Here is a 9,598-nt window from a genome sequence, read left to right as displayed (position 1 = left end):
GTTTATTTACCCAAAGATTCTAGAAAACAGGCATCTTCAATGAAACACAGTGTTATTGAACAGAACAAAACATTGTGTAACAAACTAGATTTAGAGACATTTATACCAGTTAGTATGGGGATAAAACCATCATATTTGAGGGTTGTTTGAGAAAGAGTTGGGGATCTCTAACCACAGTTGCATCTTCTTTTCTTTTTACTAACCAAAAAGATTGTAGCATTGATAAATGGCTGGGATTTTCTTGTTGAAATCTTCATGTGATCCCAGCCATAAATAATACTTGATTTCTTGTTTCTACTGTGCAGGTATGTAGTACATCCTAAGGTTTCTTCAATGTTTTTCAAAGAGATGTTTACAATTATAAACCTAATTTAAAAATAAGCATTGAGCTGGCTTATCTTCATTTGGCAGTCAATATGTGCATGGAGGAAAGGTTTCCAACAGCCCAAAGTGTGTGCTGTGCAATTTCCCCTTCCCTTACGCTTAAAAAAAATGAGACTGTATTAGATATTCTGAAGCCATTTCAGTATGTTGTTAAGCTGATGCCTTTGAGTTTTTTTCTGATCGTGTTGCTATGCCAATTTGAGACAGGAAAACAGTCTCTAAGCATTTACTGAAAACATTGCTCATCAACTGGGGAAAAAGAAAACGGGGGGGCAAAAACAGACATCAGTCTGGTAATTGGAGAGAAACACAAGCTCCCCTGTTCTGGCAGCCGGTTTTTCCCCATGTACTCTCCCTGCCATTGTAAAATATTCACATATGTCAACCAACCAAAAATGTAGTAGTGGAGAGCGAAAGAGCACTAAACTGAGGCCTTCTTACCACTCCACAGGCAGTCAGAGTATTGCTGTGCTGGCACCCAACAACTTTACCCAGCTCAGGCCACGCTGAGGCAACGACCTTTTCCTCCGTATCAGTATATGGTCACCAGACATGAACCTGGACATAGAAAGAGCAGTTAAACAGCTCTTTACAGCATGATGTGGACACTTTAAATCTGCCCTCTGAGTTTTCTTCTGGACATCTCCATGAGAAATTAGTTTGTCCACTCCCTTAAGCGTTTTGTGCCCTGGCCACATACTGAAGGGAGACACTGCAGGTGCAATAGTGTGTGCGACTCACTAAGGAGGTGATGTGATTTAATTGTGGAGGCTCCAGGCAAACTGGTAACTGTGAGACAGAGACCAATGCTGCTATAGTCTCAGCTCTAGGTCACCCCTCAAGGATAGAGTTAATGATGTGTGGCACTAGTGATTGCAAAACAGCAGAGCTTTTTCCGTCCATAGTAAACAATGCTTCTTCTCATGAAATGTCTCAGCATTTAGTTGGATTATTTTTAGAAGCATTCACATTTGCTAAAACAACACAGAGAAAAAAACCTCAAACTCATCAGAACTCTCATTTGTAGTGAAATATTAATATTGAGAGTATTTTCAAAGTGAAAGTCAAGAATAAGATTTTTGTTTTCTTATTTTCTTTAGGGAATTAGAGTTCTTCTTTTATTCTACCATTTTGCTCAAACTCATGACATCATACTGTTCTTATTATATTCATATTTATTTTGTTTGTCGTTACCCAAGGAGTTTAACAGCATTCTCTTACCCCAGAAAACAGTTTGGATACTTTGCTTAGTTTTTATCCGTGGGAAATTTATACTTTTCCTTCTCAGTTTGAAGAAAGTTCTCAAAACACAAGAAGCTTCTGCCTCTGACCAGCTCTTCTCTAAAGATCAGTCCATGCTAGAGTTAAGGTTGCCACAGTCACCCCAGCCCCTCCACCTGTCTTCCTGCCCTTGCATGATGACTCAATCTCTAATGACAGAGTCACACATGAGTTTTTCCACAGCACCTGTCCCATCTGACAGCCTGTAATGAATGAAAGGGTTGAGCAATGTTTATTTTTATCTTCTCTTTTCTATTTGAGCTCTGCTTTGGGGACAACTGTCAAAAGCATATTTAGCCACTTACTTTTGAAAACTTGCTTGCATTCTTCCTGTTGCATCCCCGTGCTTATGAAATTGACCTTCAGAACTATGGACTAAGCAAAGTCACAATTTCTTAAGAGAAGACTATTTTGCTTTTCTCATAAAGGAACTTTTCAGCTTCAAGGGGAGAGTGGAGCTATTCTAGCTCTTCCACAGCACTATAGTTTTAATAGAGAGAGTCGTTCTGCCCCATTCCACAAAGGAATGTTTTTACAGGTATTGCACGTAAAACATTTAGCAGGGCAGCTGGCCATAGGCCTGAGGGATACTTACATAAACAATGCAGGCTGTGTTGACAAGCACTAGCTTAATAAGCATGTAGGCAGAACTGAAAAAGCAAACATTTCGCATGCTTCCTTGATCCCTGTTTGATCAATTCATTCTCACATCACTTCCCTTTTTCTTCACTAGTTGTCCTTCTCCTTGTGTTGCTTTCCTTCTATCTAGGAGGGGTTTGACAGGCACCTGACCAAAGAGGGGGCTGGCAGAGGGCCTGAACAGATGCTGGGTGCTCTCTCTAAACCCTCAGCACTTTCTCTTACCCTGAAATTTCCTCTTCAGTCCTGGCTGCTCTTCCCCTGGAAGCCCACCCTCCCTTTCCCACTGCTAGACATCTGCAGGCAGAAAAACTGTGCACAACTATGAGAGGCAGCAGCACACCTAGCTACTCATTGGGTGCACTGCTTGGTCAACAGAAATAGCAGAAGTGTGTACCCTTCTAGTATAAGAAATGTACAGTGAAACCTTTGCTAAGGAACGCTTGCACGGATGAGAGCACAAGTATTTCGATCCGTTCATCAAGTGCTTTCACCTCTCCACTTACCAGGAGGAGCAAATAGGATGACCGTTCAGGCGCTGTGCCGGGGACCAAACCTTTGGCTTTGCATGCTCTGGAATAATGACTTCCATTTGCTTACATCAGTCCCTGTTTATGGATTAGTTCCTCAAACCTCCATGACTGGGCAGTAGAGGAGCAGTTGGTCACAGAGGACTGTATCATTCATTATCCCTGACCGGGTTCACTGCTTGCACTGGTGTAATGGGTGAGCAGACTGGATAGTTTCCTAACACACACAAGGCAAGCACCTGCCATCCCATCCATATTTGTACACCTGTGTATCCTTCAAGTAAGCTGCTCATCTAACCTGACATTGTCAGACACCTGAACTGTATTGCAGGTGAATGAAAAAGAAAGTGTTTCTGGATGCAGCTGAAAAAAATGGGAGGCTCTATAAAAAAAACCTCTTCCAGCTATTATTCACATTCACATCTAGCAGTAGTTTTTCAGGGACCTGCCCATCTTGCCTCCCTTTCCCCTCCCACAGATTTCTGCATAGTGGGTACCACAGGGGTAAAGAGGTCTTTAAAGGAGATCACTATTCATTAGCTATCAATGGTTATTGTCATAGGAGGCCCACAAGTGAGATCAAGGCTTCATTGTTCCAGGTGATGGATCCACACAGATACCACAGGTTCCTGCTGTAGGGCTGGCACTGAAATGAGGCAGCAGGTCAGAGTGAGCTTTTAAATACCACCCTCTGAGCTGGTAGCTCAAGGTTCAAATAAGACAGTGGAGTTCCCCAGAGAGTGACATTACCAAAATCTCTTGGTGAGCTGACTCCATAGGCTGGAAGGGAAGAATAATATTTCAAATAAGTGGACTGGTGGAGTTCAAAGGGATAATAAGCATTTAAATTCAACATGAAAGACATCTTCCTCTGAAGAGCTTTAGGATGGAATGTAGCCAGGGAGATAAGCTATTTAAAAGCCCCTTTAATCAAGATCATTAACATGGAGATTTTTGTCATAATTAAAAACATCCCCCTTTTCAATCACATTAAAGAGAAAGTGATACAAAATGTAATTTATTTTTCTATTTGAATTACTTTAAAAAGAACGGTAAAAACATTTTTCCTTGCAGAGAATCACACCATCATTAAAAGTTATCTTTGAGAGAAGATTCATTTAATCTATTCAATTGCTTATATTTTAGCTTGGAGTGAACCGTTGCACTTTTATTTCAACAAAAAATGTAAAAAACTTACATTTTGACTTCCCAAGTATTTGGTTTTCTGTCCATAAGCAATAGTGAGACAACTTAAAAGGAAAAGTCTTATTCTCACATATTTCCTGATATCTCAAAAGATGCTGTAGAAAACAATGCCAGCTCACATAGAAAGCACGCATTAACTTTTTTTTTTTTTGGGTGCATTTGGAAGTAAACCACATTAAAAGGAGCCTACGCACTTTGCAGAAAGAAAAGCACACAGAATATTACCATGCACTTGTATTCAGCAAAGCCTGTGAGCAGCAGAAAGGGAAGATGACACTACAGGAGCCAAAGAGTGCTACCAGTGCACCTCCCTTCAATTATAAGCTCAAAGTCCTACCGGCCCCAGGGCTCCCCTCTTGCCTCCAAAATAGCTGTTGTATATTTAGGTCACAGTGATGAACAGAAGAAAAATTAATAAGACCAGAGAAACAAAGCAGCTGCAGCAGGGATGCTTCACACAGAAGCGTGGCATCTGAATGGAAATAGGCAGTCCTTAGCAGGACAAGGGTTGCTGTTCACTTCGTTTTCAGGCAGATTTGCAGACCTGTGTGGTTACAGATGAAGAGCAGCATATGGGACATGCGTGAAGCCTCACTAAACCTCCCACGCAGTGCTAAGCCAGCCAGCTAAAAAACTTAATCCTATGCAGGGAAAATACCGCCATCTGACAGAGCTTTGCCAGTGTGAAACAGCATTTCTCACAAACTGAGAAGCAGTTCAGTGGGACAGCTGTGGTGAAGCTTAGGAGGTATCCTGTTGGTCTTACTAGACTTGAAGATGTTGCAGGGTCATTTGCTTGTCAAGCTCTTAATGCTTTGCACTCCTCAGACTTTTAGGTAATGCCTTTGCTGTGAATCCTTCTTCCTTTCAGGCTGACACTGACTAAACTGGCAGATCCAGAAGGAGCATATATGACAATATATCAGATACATCAGCGCAGTGCTACATCTGTTTTATAGCACATCCGTGTGCTAACTCAGCTATATTGCTTTGCCCCTGGAACTTGGAAGCAGAAGACAGACTGAAGAAAACCTAATAATAGCTTTGAAAATGCCTCACCTTCTTCATGGTGACTTGAGCTGTGCAATTTCAAAGTGTCCAAAGTAATCAAACATCTCCTTATCTGAACTGAGAAGTGCTGAAGCAGCTGCATGACCAAGCATCTGCTTGATAAGGTGGATCATCCCCATGCAAGCACCCATCTGTACAGTCTGGTTTTTCCTCCCCCTCCTCAGCCCTGGTCTAGCTTCCCTGTTTGGGCAGGAGAATGTATGTTGGACTGCAACTAGATTTTGAGGTTGCTGCCTGACAGGGCTCTTCAAAGAGTAAGATTACTCCCCAGAGTTCACTAAAAATATTGTATGCGTGTATCTTGTCCTACAGATTTGTATGGGTACAGAGCAGCACCTACCTTTTTACAACTAAGGAAATCTGCATCACCATAGCTATTTATAAACTTAATATTGGCTTTTCCAAGCAGGTCTAAATCACAGACATCATATTCCTTTCCTTGGCAGCTTAGTCCTCTACTTTAGCCCCTCAGAAACTTGATTAAAAATACACTAATTTCCACCAGGCTTTATTTGTTCCTGTTTCTTAGAAGGTATCTGTGCAGGCCACGAGCTGAACAGAGCTATGCCAGCTTATAGCAGCAGGCATCTGTCCTGTACCCTCTTGTGAGCCATAATAAGACTTGCTTACTAAGCCTTGAACATTGCTGTGTTCTGCCTTATGCATTACAGACAGCCTTTCCTTGAGCATATGTGTCTGGAGGAACAGAAAAGGCAGAATCTGCCTGAGGTGGTTCCTAGGCATTAAATCTATTTAGTCACTGCTTGAAACTAAATCTATTTGAGGGCGGTTTGAGGACTTCAGTTGATTAACCAGGCTTTTATTTAATGATGGTTATGCTTACATTCAATGAGAAAAAATTATTTGCAGTATTGTCTCTTTGGAAAAAAAGAATTAGCTGTTTTTTCCGATATAATCTCCTCTTAATTAGTAACAAGAGAGATTCATTACTGTCTCTTGAAGCTAAAGAAATGTCAAAGGTATTAAAATATTGACATTTTGTTGCAGTGAGATCTGTGAGATAAGCCAGTCAGCTGCCTGAAGGCAAACTCTGAGATTACTCATCCGATTCTGTTGCTGTGATCTGGTATTGTGGCATACAATGCTGTGAGTCACCCCCTCTCCTGTCAAGGTTCACACAAATGGCTTTGCCCCATTTATCGTGTTTTTAATGGACTCGAAACAGGCTAGAAACCCAGAGTTGTTTGTGGTGTTGATTTTAATAACAAAATAAAAGCTTGTTAGAATCTGTATTTCTTTTAGCAGTGCCAAATGAAATGCACATTACCTGATCAGAAGATGCTGAGAAAAACAGTACTGAAATTATTTGGGTGCAGTCAGTTTGGATAGCTCAAAATTGTCTACATGCCTTAAGAAAAGATTACTTCTTCTAAATTATTCTCTTTCATTCTTTCCTTCCTTCCACCTTTCCTGTTCCCATGTTTATTTTATTACAGTCCTTTCTAAGCACATTGAGAAGACAAGATGAAAAAATCCTCCCTTGGTGAAAAGACCTCTCCTGTCTGTGTGTCCAAGATGCCCATTCTTCTTGTTCACCTCCCGTGGACTCTGGCTACTGTCCAGCTGTAGCTCTGTCCTTCAGCCTTGTGCTGCTTTTAAGCTTACCATGGCCCATATATTTGAACTTGCTTGAATGAAACTATACAAAGGCAGACAGTTGTCATTCAGCATGTAGAATCAGCCTAGGTTTCTCTGTTTGCTGGCAAGGACAGCCTGAGGGATGCTCTCAGCTTATTTTATCTGTTCCCCAGGCTGCCTAAAACTGTCACAGATCACAGTGGGACAGCCATTCCACTAGCACATTTCTTTCCTTTTCTCTGAGACAATAAATACTTCTGGGCATTACTCTTTTTCACAAAAAAAACCCAGGAAAAATAGCTTTTCTGACACTTTGCAAGAAAGCAAATTTTGTTTTCTGCATTTCTTTGTTATAGAAGGAGGTAAGCCACGAGCTGTAACACTACAGCAGTGACAATCAGCTTGCGGACATTCCTTCTCCACTAACCTATGACCTGGCTGGGCACCATAAACCAGTGCTTTAAAGCAGACAGGTTTTGGTATCATTAGAAAACATATTTCCTCAAACACCACTTTTGAATTAGAATGGATTTTAAGATCAATAATCCCACCACCATCATCACTTAAGCTTTCACAGAGTAAGGAAATTCTACTCAAGCTACACCAAGACTTTACTAATTTCTCACTGATCTGTCCTCGGTCTTGTTGTTTAGCCTGGAGAAGAGACAACTGAGAGGGGATTGCATCAATGTCTGTAAGTATCTGAAGGGAGGGTGTCAAGAGGACAGATCCAGGCTCTTGTTGGTGATGCCAACCAATAGGAGGAGAGGCAATGGGCAGAAACTGATGCACAGGAAGTTCTACTTGAATATGAGGAAGAACTTCTTTACTGTGCGAGTAACCATGCACTGGAACAGATTGTCCAGAGAGGCTGAAGAGTCTCCTTCACTATTCAAGGTGTACCAACCCTCAGGTTTTCTTTTTCAGGAGATGTGAGAACTCCTTCAGTTTTGAATGGTGAGGTTTCTTCAGAGTGGAGGCAATGCTATATTCCTCTTGGGTCCTGAACAACCTTGATGACTGTAGGCTGCATCTTGTGCCCACAGGAAAGGGATTTACATCAGTTTCCATGCCCCTGAAGCCTTTCAGCTGAGCAAGTTTGGCTCCTCATAGATGGCAGGTTCCTATGCAGTTATCCATGCTACCAAGTTTGTGTTCATTTGGGAGTTTTTTCAGTGGTGAGCCCTCTCCCTGCCTCTCAAGAGCCCAGAGTCAAGGAAAGCTCGTTCAGTATTGCTGGGGTTTTGCTCAGCCATAGCTGAGGGTTTCACTTGGTGTTCGTGCTCTTACTGCCACTCAGAAATGCTCAGTTTTAGTGGCTCAAGTCTCCATAAGACATTTTGAGAGAGTTTTCAGCCACTTACCACTAACCATTCCCCACTGTTCCCTTGCTGGAAAGCGGACATAGCTGCTACAGCAGCAGGTGTGGCTCCTGCCCTGAGGAGGAAAGGAAATGAAAACAGTCAGATCACCCCAGTTTCTGCAAGCCAGGAATCACAGATACGTTTTCATGTGGCTCACATTTGCATGGGAAGCTCCCACAGACTCAGTGTGTGAAACACATCCCATATCCAGACTTCCCTCTATGTCTCCTCTTCCTCATCCAAGCTTCCTACTCAAACCTCGAGCTTGGTTATCTATTTAATGTTCAAAAAAGATATCCTGGAACATCCCTAAAAGCTTCTTGCCATGTATCCAGGTCTAGATGCAACCTGCAGGCAGCCTCAAACCTGTAAGGGAGCCAGGGTTCACAGTGAACCCAGGCTGGCAATGACACATGCAACAGGGATGTAACCAGGAGAGTGATATTACCAAATAAAAAGCAGCAGCTTACATCACAGCTTCCAGTCCTCTTCTCCCTCTCTTCAGGCTTCGTCTGCCGTCAGATTGCAGAGAACAGGGTGCACACCCCATAGCACACCCTAGCAAAAGGTCAAAGTGAAAACAGTCTCTTCTGAGCTTTAGCTGCTTTTGGCTCTTCCTTCTTCTGAAACCTGGTCTCTGGAGACACCCAACTCCTGCAGCCAGCCCTCCATCCCTAGGCCTATCCACAGCACTGGGCTCCTCTCCTTTTGTCTTCTAGCTGAGCTGTCCTTCCACATGGTGCTTAACAAACCCTCCTCTCCGGGGCTTCTGTCCCACATCCCTGTGGCCTCCACCCCAGCACAGTGGATGAGGCCCGTGCACTTCCTGAGTCACTGCAAGCAGAACAGACGAAGCTGAGCCCCAAGGATTTGTCCAATCCTGACCATGCCAGGTACAGAGAAGAAAATAACTCCACTATCTTTCTCAGAGCGGGCTGCAGCTTCTTGTCTTCATTATGTATTGTTCTTGTCATCAGCCTAAAAACATGCAGGAAAGCAGCTGAGCCTAGCTTATCAAACGTGCCTGGTAAGAATATCTCGTGATTTAAAACCTTGGCACAGCACACAGAACAGGCAAGTGCTTCTGCTGTTTGAATTTTCCCAGCTATTTTAGAGAGAGGCTGGGGGGGCCAGTCTCACCCTGAAGCTGGGCACGTGTGAGTGTCTTGCTGAACGCAGGCCAAAACTGCCCTAGAAGAAAAAGGCAGAGCTTGTATAATCATGAAAACCAAAAAACCAAATCTTTATTCTCTTTTCCATAAAGCATGGAAATGAGGAACAAATCAACAGTAAATTAGCTAGAGATGAACATTTGGATTCAAATTTCATTAGCTTGCACATCTTGTTAAAATGAGGCATGATTGATTGCAAGCCCTAAGGAGATGTATGGGCTTATATTAAGTGATTAGGGAGAGGAGTCTCCCTCCTTCCCCAGTCACTTCGTTTCCTGTTTTAATTTCATAATGGCCAGTTTGAAATTTCTACAAACACTAATGGGATCTGTTTTCTCTCGTGGGAGTTCAT

This window comes from Manacus vitellinus, unplaced genomic scaffold, assembly GCF_001715985.3.
Source record: "Manacus vitellinus isolate BGI_N305 unplaced genomic scaffold, ASM171598v3 scaffold_17_pilon, whole genome shotgun sequence".
Lineage (NCBI taxonomy): Eukaryota > Metazoa > Chordata > Aves > Passeriformes > Pipridae > Manacus > Manacus vitellinus.
Note: the sequence above shows the minus strand (reverse complement) of the source record.